Source organism: Triturus cristatus, chromosome 7, assembly GCF_964204655.1.
Source record: "Triturus cristatus chromosome 7, aTriCri1.1, whole genome shotgun sequence".
NCBI lineage: Eukaryota > Metazoa > Chordata > Amphibia > Caudata > Salamandridae > Triturus > Triturus cristatus.
In genome coordinates, this window is record NC_140590.1 from 1,709,404,284 (window position 1) to 1,709,421,178 (window position 16,895).

Below are 16,895 nucleotides of genomic sequence, written 5' to 3' on the forward strand. Positions count from 1 at the left end.
AACTCACGGCGTGAGGAAACACTTTCTCCGTCGCTACCCCGGGCTCCTACACATCCAGGTTTTGATCTTTTTGTTCATAAACATATACGCTACTCTTCTGACTTGGTGTGGAGTCTTTTTGTGGTGTTTTCAATTTTGCTACTGTTTGAAGTGTTCCACAAAGACTTTACACATTGCCTCTCAAGCTAAGCCTGACTGCTCATTGCGAAGCTACCAGAGGGTGAGCACAGATTAATTTAGGATGCGCTGTTGAATTACACTGACTAGGATTGTGGTTCATGGGAAACAACCTTTACAACGCAGTCATTACATTGCACTACATTTACAACACAGTCATTACAACGCAACATCCTTTACATCGCATGTCATTACAACACAGCTATTGCATCGCATGTCACTACAACGCATGCCATTACAACGCATGTCACTACAACGCAGGTATTACATCGCATGTCATTACAATGCATACCATTACCACGCATAGTACCCCTACACTATCCAACACTTACTCTACTGTTGCACTGACTGGAGTTAGAATAGTAATTTTTACCCCTACACTATCAATCACTTACCTTAAATGCAATGTAATGGTATGCGTTGTAATGGCATGCGTTGTAATGGTATAATGCGATGTAATGGAATGAGTTGTAAATGTAGTTTCTAAAAATGCGTTGTAATGGCATGTGATGTAAAATAATGCATTTTAATGGATGTTGGGATGTAAAAACTGCATTGTAAAGGCATGCGTTGTAAATGTTTGCTTTGTAATGTCATACATTCGCGGTTCATAGGAGTTATGATAGCCAATCAGAAACCCAATTTTTAACATGCCATTTTTGACCTAGCAAAATAAACCTTTAGCCAGGCCTAAAACTTCTTTGTAAATATTTATTAGTCACCCCTAAGATAGGCACTAAATGCTCCTAGGGCAGGATGCATTGTATTTAATATGTAGGACACGTGTGCTTAGGTTTTACATTTCCTTGTATTGAAAAACTTCTAAAGTCATGTTTCTCAGTTTCAAGGCCTACCTCTCCAATTGACTAACACTGGGTAAATGTACTACATTTAAATAAGTATCAACTTAAGACTGAAAGCAGATAGAGATTTAGGGCCTGATTCACAAAGGTAAACTTAACGTTTTGTGTACGAATGTTTGGTATTCATCAAGAGATTTGCAAGTTGTATCCTTACAATTGCGGAGTCCTCACACATAGAAAGATGAGAAACTCTTATCTTTTATGTGCGGAGACTCTGCAATCTTAATTATACTACTTGTAAATCACTTTGTGAATACGAGAAAAACATAACCTTACACAAAAGTGTCTGTTTACTTTTGAGTGTTTACACTCAAATAAATTGTATTTAACAATTACCTTTAACCACTTCAGCGTGGCGCGGATTACCGCGCTGTGCTGAAGGTTCTATTGCGCGGGCGGGGCTATAACGGAGTGGTTCCGTCATACGCACAGCGCAACCGATGCGCATGACGGAACCGCTCCGTCATGCGCATCGAAGGGGTTAAGTCAGATTTTAGATTACAATTTTAAAAATGCCACTTTTAGAACCTTTGCATTTTCCTTCTCAAATGTTTGTAAGGCCTTCTATATGTTTCCAGCTGTTTTGATATGTTAATGGCTTCCCTATTAGGAATGCGTATTGGGCCCAGACAGAGAACAATAGGACTGTGTGCACAAGATGAGCCACCCTGCCAGGAAGGATAGGGCGGCACTGTGCCCTGCCTCCATGCACTTCAAGGTGCTTGCCTCCAGCACACGTAAAAAAGACCCTGACACCAGTCTTTTTTCATCCCACACTTCTTGAAGCCTCGACACGGAAAGGGAACAACTTTACAGGGACTGTATATATAGGGAATACCCCACTTCAAATGCTAGCACCAGGTATAAATATTGGACCTCCTGGCACTCGTCCGTACATTCCTGGACCTGTGGGCACTACATAGGAAGGACTGCCTTCTTTCCCAGAGGACTGCCCATCTGATTCCAAAGGACTGCTCTGCTGGTTAAGGCCTGCCTTGTTCCCCAGAGGACTGCACTGCTGCTTGAAACCCGCTTTGCTCTCTGAGAAGGAAGTCTGGGCCTGCTCCCTTCAACCCATGCTAATCTGACCTCCTATTCTGAGATACAGGGGCACAGCAAGCTCCAGATGCCTCTGTGAAACTGTGCAGCTGGCCTACTGGAATTGGACCTTCAAGGACCTGCATATGGACCTGCCTGAGCCCTGATGGCCTCTGCTAAAGTGAGTTCCTGATCCCCAAGAGGGGTCTCCCCAGATCCTAGACCCATGTCTGCCATCAGAGTGCACGCCTCTTAACAAAATTGAGAAATCCTGAAGTTTGGGGGTTTTGGTGACTGAAAACGGACCTGTTGCATTGAGACTCTGCTGCCTGCAATGACCGCCATTGCGAAACTTCGGGTAACCTGACTCTTTGCGCTACAGCGAATGGGCAACAATATTAGGCAATGCAAGATCTGGACTCTGCACTACAGCAACGAAAGCCTGCTGTGACCACCAATGCGAAGCTCTAGGCCCTGCATCCAACCCCGCACTGCACATCGTGAAGGACCTCTTACTCTACATTACAAATACCATAGAAATCAAATAAACAAATCAACGGTTCTATCTGGGTTATAGTTAGGTGTTAAAATAATGTGTTACTTTACATTTTTTTAAACACTGAAATTCAATAAAAAAACAATGATTGAAATTATGGGTTAAAACATACTATTTTAACAATTAAAAAGAACAGTGCTACAGCCAAAATGGCAAACGGAATAGCACCAAATTTGGCAGAAAGCTAGTTATTTACCCAGAAAGCATGTGTTTTTGTATTTTGTTTAAATGTTTTAAGTAATTATTGAGAACTTGAGGTTCACAATTCCTAGACATCGGAACTGTTAGGTTTATATGCGTCCTGTGGGAGTCTTGCAGGACCATAGTGTCAAATAATGGAGTGATATGATTGGCTGAGGTTTTTTTATTTTTATTACAGTCAGCCATTGTGTAGGAATCTCTCCTCAGTTCCTCAGGAGCACATGCACTGATCATTTGGGTGAAAATGAAGAGAAATGTTCCGGCCAACATTACAAAATGAAATAAATTTAAAAAATAAAGTACAATGGGGCATGGTAGGGGAATGCGCATCCTTCGTACTTGCGGGTAATTCCTAGAGTGACTCAACGCTAGGGCCAAACTAAACGAAAAATGAATTTTGTGTGATTGCAATCCAATGGGTTGACAGGGTAGGTAATGCAGCTTCTTTACACAACTAACAGTCCCTTAAGATGGGAAATCAATAAAATAAAAATGTGTGGCATCTGTCTTACTTGGTTGCCGCCAGACCCCACAGCCAACTCCACACCATGTATGGTAGAAGTCCGTAATAGGTGGCAGAGGGTCAGCCACTATTTGTGTGTGTTTGACACAGGGATTGCTGGAAGGCCAGAGTTTGTGACTAACCACACACCATGCATGGCCAAAGGCGGGTGGGCTGAGGGCTGTCTGGCCCATAGTCAAAACCCACCCAAGCACAGCTTTCAGCCTCTTGTGTAGGGTGTTCTCTCAAAATTAACACACATTGCAATCGCTTTCAAATGAGGAAATAGAAAGAACTAGGGGAGGGGATATTTTGTGATGGGAAGAGGCAAAGGTCTGTAACAAATGTGTACAATAATCAGTTAACCGGACCCCGGGGCCCAGGAGACATCAGAAAACCCCGTGACATGTTAGCAAAATTTAGCTCCTTCAAAACCAAAGAACGAATCCTCCAGAAGGCACGGACAATGGACAAGGTCACCTTCCAAAACGCAGAATGTGCACTTTAACAAGATGTGGCCCAAGCCTCATTAGCCAGATGCCAACAATTCCGACCAATCACGACGACCCTGAGAGACCGACAGGTGCGATACCCTTGGCCTTACTCTTTTGACCTGGCCTTTACCTGGGACAACAAAAGCTGCCACTGTACTTCTTTAGACGAGATGGCAGCTGTCCTGGGCATCGAGGTGCCTGCCTCAATGCACGAGACATCAGACAGATGTCCGGAGAAGAAGTGGGGACCAAAGAAGGAAGGAGGAGGCCCCTGGCTTCAATAGCGAAGGTCTGGCAAAACCCCGGAGGGTTGTCAACTCTAATCCGCTGTGACACTCAGTCAGGCCTGATCCGGCACTTCTGCTACGGCGGAAAGAGGCTCGTCTACATTCCGCCGACCATTCTATGCAATAATCTGCCAACCTACTGACTACCACTGATTACTAAACTGACGAGACACTCAATGGGCCACGGCAATGGAATTTGGTCCACCCCAGTTGTTGCTCGCAACGAGTTCCTCCTCTGTGACCAAGGATCTTCGAGAGCAAGATGTTGAACTAAGTTGGACTTGATTCACTTTTTTCTATTTTTCTTTTGTTGTTTTTTTTCTGCTTTTAGGTGTCATGGTCTTTTTTTCTAGCTACTACCCACACTTTGGAGCTAAAGCGACGATGTCAACGGGGCAGGAGCATGCCGCGCGGGGCGGGAGAGAGGAGAAATGAGCCTAGCCGTCCAGGTACCGATGTCAAATGACAGGTTTCAATTGCTTATTGTGGAATGTTAAGGGGCTGAACTCTCCCAACAAGTGGCAATGGATATGGAAATTCCCCTGAGACCACCAGGTCACAATTGCTGCCCTCCAGGAGATACATCTTCCCCACAAAGACGATCACCGCTTGAAACATAAGGCATTCCCCCAAATCTTTCGTTCCTCGGCACATACTAAACACAATGGGGTGGTGCTTCTCTTTCACTTCTCTACCCCATTCCGGCACCAGGCCACTCGCACTGATAAGGAAGGGAGATATGTGATAGTCAAGGGGGAGCTACGGGGCAGGACCTACACCTTTGCAACATTCTATGCGCCCAACTCAGGCCAGCATGGCTTCCTTAACGCTTTTCTATCCACCTTAGGAGGTTTCGCCAGTGGCGATATAATACTACTGGGAGATTTTAACTTAATCTGGGACCCATCTCTAGATACCACACATAGTCATAGGGCAGTCTTCAGCCAATTGCTTCAGGCGACAATACGGGGCCTGGGTCTAATAGACGCCTTGAGGACCGCGCATCCCATGACACATGACTACTCCTATTTTTCCCACTCACACAGGACCTACTCTCACATAGACCACGTCTTTCTGAGCTAGTCCCTCCTCTCAAAGGTGTTGGGAACACAGTTTCATCCGATATGCTTCTTGGACCATGCGCCCTTGGAGCTGACCTTGGATTGGCCCACTCCCTGTTCCAAATACTCTTTCCCAATTATTTGACTAGAGATAGACTCCTCTGAGATGAGCTCTGACAGGCAATCACAGGTTATTTCGAACTCAACGATCCAGGCCATATCTCATTAGCCAACAGTTGGGACTCCTTCAAGGCAGTCATCAGGGGTAAGTGTATAGAACTAGGTGCTGCGCTCAATTGACAATGCGTAGGAGAGCGCCTTCTCCTAGAGAGCGAACTTCACTCCGTTGAAGAGGACCATAAAACTTCCCCCTCGGTACAAACTGTCTACAAGGTGACCCAAGCTAGGGGGAAACCCAAGCAATATACACGAACGGGGCTGAAAAGACACTTTTGTGCCTACAGGCACGTGGCTATGAGGGGGTAGCAAAGTAGGGGAGCTCCTGTCGCGCCAATTGCGGATCACACAAGAGAAGAACTATATTCAAAGTGTGGATGATGGAGGGGGGCCCTGCACCAGCATGGAGCTGACAAAGCCAACGCCTTTTGAGCATTCTATTGCGAGCTATACACAGCGGATCAACCCAATCTGCGAGCACAAGACCAATACCTCGAAGTTCTTACCCTACCTCAGGTACCCGCCTCTACCAATGACGTGCTAAACAGCCCCAAATCTGCTGAGGAGGTCCAGAAAGCGATCGACTCACTCAAGTTCCGAAAGGCCCCCGGTCCGGATTGCATGAATGCCCACTTCTACCGCACCTTTGCGCCTGACCTCGTGCCCCGTCTAGCGACACTTTTTAACCATATTACCTCCACGCAACAAGTGACCCCTTCCATGGGAGAAGCCCTAATCTCCGTCATCCCCAAACAGGGGAAAGACCCCGCCCAATGTGCCTCGTATAGGCCGATAGCGCTTCTCAACCTGGTTCAGGCCGACCAAGCGGGCTTCATGAAGGAATAGTACACCTTATTGAAAAAGCGCAATGGAAAGCAATTCCCACAGTCCTTCTCGCACTGGACGCAGAGAAGGCCTTCGACTGGGTGGAATGGGTCTTCCTAACCCGCACTCTGCATTGTTTTGGCTTTGAGGAACCTTTTATTTGAATGATCAAAGCAAACTACCATGCGCCGCGCTCCATGGTTCTGGTGAACGGGGTGGACTCTGCGCCTTTTGCCCTCACCCGAGGCACGCGTCAGGGCTGCCCTCTTCTATTTGCGCTAAGCATCGAACCTTTTGCTAAGCGCATCCGCTCCAACCCAGACATGAGGGGTGTGCCATTTGGCACGGATAAGCACAAGATTGCTCTATTTGCTGACGATGTGCTCCTTCCCGCCACGAGCCCACAAACATCCCTACCGGCGATCCAGTCGGAGCTGGTCCTCTATGAGAAGGCCTCGGGGTTTAAGATTAACCTATTGAAATCCTATCTCTTGAACCTCAAAGTACCGAAAGCGGCTATGCACGCGATAGAACCTGCGTCCCCCTTCCGAGGAGTGCAGAAAGATATCACCTACTTATATATAAAGCTCACTCCCAAGTTGAAACACCTGTATAGTGCAAACTTCCCCCCACTGCTGCGACAACTCCAGGCAGACTTTGCTAGATGGAGGACGGCCTACCTTTCCTGGATGGGGCGCATCAACGCTGTAAAAATGAATGTCCTGCCATGGTTATTATACCTCTTCCAGGGCCTTCTGATCCCGGTGGATAGGACACTCTGTTCCACGATAAAATCAATGGTCACAAAGTTCATCTGGCAGGGGAAGCAGGCTTGGCTTTCCAACAGCATGCTGAACAGGTCGAGAGAGGAGAAGGGTTTGGCTCTATCAGACTTTTGGGGCTACAATAGGGCTGCCCAACTGAGGGTGATTACTGGGTGGTCGCTGCTGGGAGTCCGACAAGCATTGGCTCCACATAGACTGACAAATCACAGGGAGAACAATTTGGGATCTCCTGTGGAAAAACAAACAACATCGCCCACAAAATGCCTATATAAGCACACCCACTGTGACCACCCTGAGGGTATGAGATGAAGTAAACAGATCCACCCCGTTACCTCCTTCCCCTCTCCATACATACCCATACACTTCAACCCTGAGTTCCCCGAGCATTACGTGAAGGCCCATTTGACGCCTGGCGGGAGGGGGGCTGCCTTATGCTTCCCATCTTTTCAAAATTGGGAGATTGCTCTCCTTCCCGGAATGCGCTAAGGAATTCAAACTCCAGCGGTCCGCAGAATTCTGATATCAGCAACTTAAACACTGCACTCTGCAGCCACAGGAACATCTGGCCGCTACCCGGAAGCAGCTTCCCATTGAAACCTTTAGCAGTCGGGAGCCTCCTCAATGGGCACTATCTCCGTTCTCTACTCACTCCTCCGCTCAACGTGGTCCGCAAACACCCCGCAACATCAACTCCTGTGGGACACAATACTGGATACCCCACCAATGAAAAAGCAATGGGCCTCAGTCTACAAATACATTGGTCTATGCACCACAGAGAGGCACACTACAAAATTGTGTACGATTTTTACCTCCACCCACAACGGCTACACACCATATTCCCTAATAGCTCAGACAGGTACTGGAGGGGTTGTGGGCAACTGGGAAATGTTAGATGTTATGCTTAGATATGCTTGTTTATTTAAGCTGAGCATTCTGTTATGTTGTCATGGGAATACTCTGTGGGTGAATTCTACACAGTGTCAGTTGGGACCTCTCTCTGACTATGAGAGGAGCGGTGGCTCGTTATTCCCACAATAAAGCATACAAGACAACCTGCAAGTGTCTTGTTCATTTCACGTGCATTAGAAGTTTACAACATAATTTTTGGCGACGAGTGGGCGAGCCATTGCAGCAGTGAAGTTATTCACAGATCTGATCAAGCCGGTCATGTTAATGAAGATGTCACAAGAAAGAAGATGACGATTTGGAGTTTGGCCACTTTAATACAGAGAAGAAGATAGAAGCTTATCCTCTTCGCTGCTAAAGGAAAAGCGCAAAAGAAAAACGTTCTACCTTAGTCAGAAGCATTTGAAGGTTTCTTCCGGCTTGTTGGGTTTTTGCGCTGCCCAGAAAAGGAAAGATCCTCAAGATGTGGCTTTGCTGGTGAGGAGATATGGAGTGGTGACAAAGCTGTTCCTGCTCATGTTCAGGCGGTGTTGGTACGCTGATCTGGCTGGCTGCGTGGTGCGTATTTTACTGCAGCAGGAGTTGTTTCCCCGTTGAGACCCGCTGGGGAATGAAGAACGCTAGTGGTCATATTGGCGTAGGCTCGTGAAATCAGCCTATCACGTCAGCAAGAGTCATCAGTCTAACGCAGCTATGATCGGTGTCAGCACGTTGGTGATGCGTGTGTGAAGTGAGACGATCAGCGTCGGCAAGTGACATCACTCCAACGCAGTTATGAGGAGCGTCAGCACGTTGTTGATACGTGTGTGAGGAGAAAATTAACACTGTCAGCAGCAGTATACGGAAGTTGGGGCTTTCGTATTGCATTCAGAAGTGGGGAAGTCTGTTCAGTGGCAAACGTACTGGTGCGTGTCTGGAAGTCACCAGGTCCAATTGTTCCCTGTCTTCATGGCGGTAGTGTTTTTTTAAATTCTTCTTCGTGATCGAGGGAACTCTGACATTGCTGCGATTAACCTGGTTAATTTTTTTTTTATGCTTGTTGTGTGACATTTCTGGTTTATATCTAATTTTTCTTTGCTCTGTTCCAACGTCAAGCCCAACTTATTATTTGTTTCATATGTTGAGCAACGTTACATGAGGAAATTGTATGGCGATGTATTTTGTTTTTGGGGTTTACTGATATGGTCAGTTCTGTTATAGGATTGCCTAGCATATAGATTTGTATTAGTACTTTCATCATGCAAGCTGTAAATCCGCCTCCTCCATTTCTGGAGAGACCTGGTACACTTCCTATACAGTGAAAGGAAAAAGTTTTTGCTTTTAAATTCTCTTGGTTTTGAAGGAAGGGAAGTTTACAAGCATCTTCCTGTTTTGGTATTAGCTGATGGCGAAGTTGTTGATGAATACCAAGAAGCCATAAAAAAGTTAGTGTTAAAATGTGATGTTCAACCCAGTTTGGTAGTATTAAGGCACACATTTTTTAAGCGAGCACAGTTGCAGAGTGAGAATGTTGACACATATCTCAGTGCTTTACGAAAATTGTGTGCGGAGTGTGATTTTGGTGAATATAGAGACCAATTAGTCAGAGATAAATTTATTGCACTTTGTCTTGATAGACAGATTCAACAAAAATTACTCACTATGGGCAATCCTAGCCTTGAGGAAATAATAAGAGTGGCTAAGAGTATAGAGTTGGTGCAAAATTCAATTAAGGAGCTAAATATGGCTTCTAGTTCAAAAGAATCTGTCAATGCAGTAGTGTCTACGAGTGCCGATGGCAATTCCTCTAGAAAAGCCAAAACCATGGAGAAGGGGTTTTTTAAAAAAAACAACATGTGTTACAGGTGTGGGTATTATACACATGGCAAGGACAACAGAATTTGTCCGGGGAGGAATGCAAAGTGTCATAAGTGTGGCAGAATGGGGCATTTGGCGAAGGTGTGCCTGTCCAATATGCTTAAGAATGAAAAAGTGAATAGTGTGGTCAAAGATGAGCGACTGAATGAGAATGACATTGTACAAGAGTTTCAAGATATGATTGTCACGGTCACTGAGGAGGGTATTGTTTCTGGTGATCCAGCAAATTGTGTTGATCCCTATGTGGATATAAAAGTGGGTGAAGTTACTTTGAAGTTGTTGGTGGATTCGGGAGCACGTATCACTATGATTACGTATGAACTCTTTAGAGAATCTTGGGGTGAGAGACCGCTTTTTCCACCAGATAGAGCTCCTGTTTCCTATGAAGGACGCAAGATAGATTTGGAAGAGTATATAGAGGATGTGCTGGAGTTTAAAGGTTGTAAAATCCAGGGTAAGATTTATGTAGCTGTTCGTGGCTTAAACATTCTAGGCTGGTACCATCAAGACCTGTTTGGGATGGTTTTGAGACTGGGAACGAGTGAACAGGTATTGGTTGTGCAAGAGGTTTCTGGTTCAGGTGGTTTGGAGAGGGAATTTCCTGGGGTGTTTTCTGATTCACTCGGAAAAATCAAAGGCTTCAAACACAGGATTAAAGTTAAGAATGATGCAGTGCCAGTCAAGCACAAGGTGAGGTCGGTACCATTCAGTCTTAGGGCAGATCTTAAGGCAGAGTTGGATAGGTTGGAAAAATCTGGAATAATAGAGCCTGTAGAATCCAGTTTGTGGCTTAGCCCATTGGTTGTCGCACGAAAGCGTAATGGGGAGATCCGCTTATGTACTGACTTGAGGAGCCTCAATAAGGAAATTTGGGTAGATGCTCACCCTCTTCCTAAAATTGGAGATTTACTAGAAGAACTTAGGGGAGCTGAATGGTTCTCGAAAATTGACCTAGCATCGGCGTATCATCAGGTTTTGTTAGATGTCGATTCTCGCCATTACACGGCTTTCAATTCTCCTTTTGGTTCGTTTCAGTTCTGTAGAATGCCTTTTGGGCTAGCTTCTGCAGCATCTGTTTTTCAAAGAGTCATGCAGTCGGTGTTGCAGGAAGTAAAAGGAGTTGTAATTTTTCAAGATGGTGCGCTGATATTCAGCAAGCATTTGGATGAACATAACAAGGTTCTTAGATCTGTTCTAAGGATTTTTGAGGAAAAAGGGTTTGTTGTCAAGAAGAACAAATGTGAATTCTGGAAGAAGGAAATAGAATTCTTAGGACACCTAGTCTCCGGTGATGGTGTGAGTCCGAGGCCTGGGTTGGTTAAAGCAGTTGTGGAGTGTCCTTGTCCCAAGAACAAAGAAGAGCTACGTTCCTTCTTGGGATTGTGTGAATTTTATTCACGTTTTATTCCTGGCTATGCCAGTAAAATGAAGGTTTTATCCAATATGCTGAGGTCTAATGTCACGTTCATGTGGGATGACCTATGTCAAGAAACTTTTGAGTTGGTCAAAGCTGAGATGACTAATGCTAAATCTCTGAGGGCTTATGATCCAACGGTACTTTGTATTATTACAGTTGATGCCAGCAATTATGGTTTGGGTGCGGTTCTTACTCAAGTCTCGGGTGAAGATGAGGTCACCATTAGTTATGCCTCCAGGCTACTAAGGGATCCCGAGGTCAATTATTCTGTGATTGAGAAGGAGTTGTTAACATGCTTTTGGGCATGTGAGAAGTTTAGAACGTATATATGGGGTAGGAAATTCCAGATTCATACGGACCACAATCCTTTGGTTTATATTTTAGGTGGTGAGCATTTAAAATATGCTACACCTCGTATTGCACGATTGACCACAAAACTGTTACAGTATGATTTTGTTACGAAACACATTCCAGGAAAACAAAATGTTAGAGCTGACATGTTGTCCAGACTCCCTCTAGGTGAGGATGATCCTTTAGATTTGGATGAGGATAAGGAGGATTGCTTTATTGCTGTGGTGGATGCAGTCGACAACAAGGCTTGCAGTGAGGTGGAATGGAGAGATGCTGTGAATGAAGATCATTGTTTGTTTAAAGTGAAAGAATTCATTGTGAAAGGTTGGCCACGAGAATAATGTGTGCACCCTGACATTCAACCCTTTTGGAAGATCTCTGAGGAGCTTTCCATTGAGGATGATGTGGTCATGAGGGATGGTAGGTGTGTGCCTCCCTTTGGGATTCGTTCCAAACTAATTGATTGTGCACACGATGGCCATCTAGGTGCAACCATGACTAAGAAACGCCTTAGGTTACATTATTGGTGGCCTTCTATGGATAGGGACATAGAAGAGAATGTTAAGCAGTGTGGTGTGTGTAGTGGTGCGGAGAGGAAACTGAGGGTTGTCACTCCTCCGCTTCAACCTATTTCATATCCCACGAAACCATGGTTGAAGGTGGGAATTGATCAAGTTGGTCCATTCAATTTTCTCCCTTATAATCTACGATTTGCATTTGTTTTAATGGACTTCCATAGTAAGTGGCCTGAAGTAAAATTTTGTGCCTCACCCACAGCTAACAACGCTATTCTTTTCCTCAAAGAGATTTTCATGAGGGAAGGATTTCCAGAGTCCATTGTTTCAGACAATGGGGTTCAATTTGTAAGTCAGGAGATGGAGAAGTTTTTAAAGGAGTCAGGTGTGAAACATTTGAAGAGCTCTGTCGGACATCCCCAAACTAATGGGTTGGTAGAGAGAACGAATAGGGTGGTGGTGGATTGCATCAAATGGGCGAAACAAAATTGTTTTGACATCGAAGGTGCGGTCAGATCTATGTTGTGGTTCTACCGCACAACTCCTCACTCACTTACAAAAATTGCACCTTGCGTTTCATTGAAAGGGAGAGTACCTATCTCTACGTTGTATCCTGCATGGTTGTTAAGGACAGTTGCTAACAAGGTTTCGTGTAGCATAGATAATGCTGCTTGGGAGTCTCGGGTGAAGGATGCACAGAAGAAGATGGCTGACAGATATAATTTGAAAAAGTCTGTTAAATTGGTTGGTTTATATCCTGGGGATCTGGTTCGGATTAAAAACACGCGGTATGTTAGAAAAGGTGGAATGAATGGTTAAGGGTGGTCATTGGTGGAACTTGAACAAAGTGGTCAAAGTTCAATCTACAAGTGATACACCTCCTGTTGTGACCAATACTTATAGGAAAACATCTTTGGTGTCTACCTACTCTGCTGGTTCTTCCAGTGTGCCACAAAACGATGTTTGTGAAAACAATGAGTCTTGTTCTGTGCCAAGGAAGTCTACGCGGGTTAAGCAACTCCTGTGGAAATTGCGTTGATTGTTTTAGCTTCAATAGGAAAAGTTTAATAATTTTATTCCCTTCAGGTTTGCATTGGGCATGTAATCTTTCTATATCTTTCTAAACCTGTACCTCTTATTTTAGGTTTACTTTTGTCCTTTTGTTTGTTTTATTTCCCTTTGGCTTTGTTTAAAATTTTATTGTAATTTGTTTTTCAAAAAGAGATATTATGTTATGCTTAGCTATGCTTGTTTATTTAAGCTGAGCATTCTGTTATGTTGTCATGGGAATACTCTGTGGGTGAATTCTACACAGTGTCAGTTGGGACCTCTCTCAGACTATGAGAGGAGCGGTGGCTCGTTATTCCTACAATAAAGCATACAAGACAACCTGCAAGTGTCTTGTTCATTTCACGTGCATTAGAAGATTACAACATTAGACATATCTGGTGGGACTGCCCGCATATTAAGCCATTTTGAAGGAGATCCTCACCCAAATTAAACAGATTCTAGGATATCCGATTTCAAACACAATAGAACACACATTACTGGGGCTCAGAGACACTAAGTTAAAGCACCAAACCCATGGCGACCGCTCGGTGGTGTGGCTCTGCCTCGGGCGGCCAAGATGGCAGTAGTTGCGGATTGGAAAAAAACGGAAGTTCCTTCCCTCACACAAGGGCACGCCAGACTATGGCGTGCATTGTCGATGGAACGAATGTCGGACATTGTGGAAGACTCCCATAAAGGGTTTGACTACATCTGGGGGCCACTGGTGGAATACCTCTCCGAGGGGCTTCCCCTATTTGCATGTGGTTCAAGACTGTGTGCCCTTCACCTCTTTTACATCTAGTGCACCCACTAACCCCTGCAAGTGCGTGTAGGGAAAGCCCAGTGCCCACACCCCATAGTACCTTTTACAGCCTTCTGATATAACATTCCCAGTGGAGATCTATTTACTATTTTTTTTTTGTTCGACCGTGACACCTTAGTTTATGTTTTTTTCATGCTCTATTGTTGTGGGGTAGTGGTAAGGGGAGACATGTCAATTGGACACTGGCAATACATGCTGGGTGCCGCTTTTTTGTTTACAAACTGTATACGATCTATTAGCCTAATGCACGATGCGGCCGATAAATTGCATAGGGGTCCTTATCCCCTACAAGTTTTTGTTTTGTAAACTTGCATATTCTGTTTTCTTCAAAACAAATAAAGAGATGTTTGTACAAAAAAAGAAGAGAAATGTCTATCAGATCTCTTTAAATAAAAGTGATGCCATTGAGGTAGAACACAAAGCCACAAATGTTAGCAGTGTTTGCTTTTCACCTGCTACACCCTCAGTCGTGTTTGTTTGTTCCGGGTGTTTACTGCTTGACAGGAATGAAGAATGGAGATAGTCAGTATCCTTCAATGAGGGACCACATATTTGAACATGACAGTTTTGAAAAATTATTTATCTCAGACTTAGACCATCAGATTTCCAATTAATTCCAACTAACTAGAGCAAACAACCTTTTCCAAACACAAGAGAGGTCTCAGACTTGAACGATCAGACTTCTAATTTATTCCAAACACCTAGCTAACAACAACTTTCATGAAATACAGAAGAGGTCTTAGGGCGATTGTATTAAGATGTGCGCACAACACAGAAGAACATACAACAATGAAACCCTATAATGAATAACGAAAATAGGGTGACTGAGATGAGCAACAACTCCAGGCCCAACAAGGAAAAGGGGCGGCAAATTCAGAAGCCAGAAACTGGTTGTAGACCGATCTGAGACTCAATAGGTCCAGCATATACAGAGACATCCATAGATAAAAAGGTACCGCAAAGTCAAGGGCGTTGGTAGAAGTGGTGTAAGAGGTGCCGTAAACCCTTAAATAACCGAAGAGTAGGCCAGGAGGAGAAAGAGCAATAAAAACAGGCCTTTAAATTAGTTTTTTTACATGTCAGTTTCTGTGAATTCAAAGACAGAGGTCAAATGTCAGCCATAGTTTTTTGACAAATTGCTGCTTATTCTTTGAACCTGGAGATTACTGTTTACTTACCCTTTCAATAACTGAAAGGTGAGAGAAATGTGTAATGCTCTGATTTCCAAAGGTTATCGTTTGTGCACTACATATGTTTAGAAGTGAAACTGCATGTCTGGTGCAAATGTAGTGACAATGTAAAGACTCAATTTGAATAGAAAATGTGTTCTCGGTAATTGGCAGTTTGATACCACACCCTGCTCTAGTCCTAGAAAGAGAACTGGCCACTCCAAAGTGCACCACTGGGCACATACCCTCCCCTTTCCACTATTGTCAGAAAAGGGCACTTGAAATGCAGCACTGGCACATACTGCACCCCTTCTACTCCCCCGCTACTTCGGCCTGGCTCATTTGCTACACTTATTCTGAGGTACACTTGGATTTGTCACTACTTCTATGGCATCAGTGATGTAACATTGATGACAATTGTTACAGCACCACTGGAGAAAACTCAATCTGTTGAAAACAATGCACAGCAGATATTCTGCAACGCCAAACCAATGAAAACACAGGCATCAAGGGACATTAAGAAGCTTTGTAGGGACAACAGAAGTGGAGGGTCGAAGCACCAGAAGGAGGGCTATCCTTTTCAGAGAAAACTACCAGCAGTTTATCCATGTTTATGGACTATAGAATGTGTTGTCTAGGTCCGCACTATTCAAATACCATGTACATACTTGCAGACTTGAGGATTTAGACCATCCACATTCTTTCATAATTGCGAATCTCCCTCGGTTTGTTTACAATCAATCATAAATCATTTAAACAGCTGTAAAATAGGTTTACAGTGACTACTGCTTGTATTTGATCTTTTAAATATATGTTTCAAGAGGGGGATAAATAGCATATATATTTTATTTACCAATCTTGGCATACTAGCCTTGATTGTAGAATAGTTGCCAGGTTGCAACCCAAGACATCAGACTCAGTTCCAGGAGTATGTGTGATCAAGCAGCAATGCTGAGAGGTGTTGACTTGCAATATTAGTATTTGTGTTGTGGCATTGTTATATGAAACATTACAGACAAGACAATATAATTTAGTGTGGATATTTAAGTTATTATCCAAATAGTTTATCAACAATAGTGTATCCATTCCAAAGTCAAACCACACCAACATGACATAAATATTTAATTTCCAATCAGCACAAACAACATACAGATAGAAATGTTTGCTTTATGTGCACCTAAGCCAGAGAGAGACATGTGGTGGGCAGTGAGCTGCAGGGGAAAATGGAACAATAATGAATGATGGTGTGTGCCTATTGCAGGCAAGGGGGTACAGGGATAAATGGAATGATCCTCCAAACTAATGCTGGTGTGTGCACCTATGGCAGGCAGCAGGTCTAAGTGAAAATGGAATAATACTTAAACAAGCATTGGAAATGCAATAGGTCTTGCAGTTGTTTGAGTTAGAGCTAGGGCATTGTAGATGTTAATGTATTTAGAATAAAATTCTTAAAGAAAATTGTACGTTTATTTACCATGAAAAAGATTTCCAAAACCGAATGAATATCATAATTAAAAACCGCTAGTGACAGTAGACAACTTACTTTGTACCTCATAGTTGCTATTATTGAGTATTGTTTAAACATAGTTGTTTTTATTAGCAAGTACATATGCTATGCATTTTGTAGATTGTAGAACACATAGGAAAAGTGCTGTTGTGGCTGCAGGTGTTGGTGCAAGTGTTGTTAGGCAGGGTACCAGGACTTCAGTTACGTGGGGTAGTTGTGTACAAGTTTCCAGAGAAGGGACTGGGTGTGAAGGCCCTTGGGCAGCTTTACATCTAGAGCTGTGGCGGTGTTGTGAGGCGTGCTATATACACCTATGTGCACAGTTACAAGTGTG